We start from the raw sequence: 1,538 nt of genomic DNA, 5'->3' as shown, positions 1-1,538 counted from the left end.
AGAATTGTAGCGTCTTGGAATTTTACTTAGCTTGATAGTTTTAGCTTGTGCTGTAGTATTTTAGTTTTTGTAGTTATTGGTTCAAGCTCGAATTTAGTTGGAAACTCATGAACATAGTTATGGATTTTGTAAGTTTAGCCTATAGTTTAGAAATATTATTTTTAACATAAGGTTTAATTAATATAGCTTGTCCTAGAAATGATATTTATTATAACCTAAGGTTTAGATAGAATAATTAAGAACGTGACACTTGTCACATGTATGTTTAATTAGGATTTAACGATTTTATATGAATTAATTAATCAAGGATAAACTTAGGAAGTTTAGAAGCTTCACCCAGCTGTTAGGATCTTGTATTACTCAATCAAAGTGGTTTAAAAAAATTCAAGTGTGCTGAAAGTGTGCAAAAACGTGTTTGATATATAAGTGTATGTCGATAGGGGCCGATATATCGCCTATGATTGATATGGAAAACACGTCGAATTTGCTCGAACGAAAGCACGGAGGCTCGGGACTATGGGGGAGGTGATATATCGACTACAGGGGGTGATATTTCAGCTGCACTTGCATGTTTTGAAAATCCATGAAAACTGAGCTAGAAACAACCCTCAACAACTTGGACTTGCTCAATAATATTTTGACCAAGTTCTGGGCATCTGTTGAGTAGAAAATTCAATTTTTATTTAATTATTTATTCCTTTTAAAAGGAGTTAGTTTGACTCCTTGAAATTTATAAATAGGACCCTTCTCTCAGCCCAATTCTTCATCATTCAAGTGTTTTTCAGAGCCTCAAAGCTGCTAAGATTGTTATAGAGAGAAACACTAGGGTTTTGGGGTTAAAAGCTTTCCAATCCAAGATTTTATAAACTTTTGGGAAGTAAGATAGAGTGATATTTCAGTATTGAGGTGTAGATCGAAGTTCTAATCTGTCTAAGGTACTCTCAATCCTAAGGTTTAGTTCATTAAAGTTCCTCTTATTTTATTCATTTCTTTCAAAATCCTAACTTTTTATAATGGCTTTTGGTTAGATATTTGATTCCTTTGAAACTAAAGGTTTTCAGTAATTTCTTATCTTGATGGTTTAGATCTTCATTTCATCTTCATTTTTTTAGAAACCTTATGGATCTTACTGTTTGGTTTTGGAGTTTCCAATCCCGCTCTTGTCTCCAATATCTTGGTTTTTGATAAGGAAGATAAGTTAGATTTTATGTGTTATGATTATGTTTATATGCTATGTATGTATGTATGTATGTATGTATGTATGTATGTATGTATGTATGTATGTATGTAGGTATGTATGTAGGTCGGTATGCAGGTATGTATGTATGTATGATGTATGTATGTATGTATGTATTTTATGTTGTAGTCCCTTGGGAAATATTGTTCCTTTAGATTGCAAATAAGCAAATCCCAAGTTTTTATCATTATCGTAGACTATAGCAAATAAGCAAATCCCAATTTTTGATAAGGAATATAGGTTAGATTTTATGTGTTATGATTATGTTTATATGCCATGTATGTGGGTATGTATGTACGTA

The sequence above is a fragment of the Humulus lupulus genome, chromosome 5, assembly GCF_963169125.1.
Source record: "Humulus lupulus chromosome 5, drHumLupu1.1, whole genome shotgun sequence".
Classification (NCBI taxonomy): Eukaryota; Viridiplantae; Streptophyta; class Magnoliopsida; order Rosales; family Cannabaceae; genus Humulus; species Humulus lupulus.
This window is presented reverse-complemented; position numbering follows the sequence as displayed.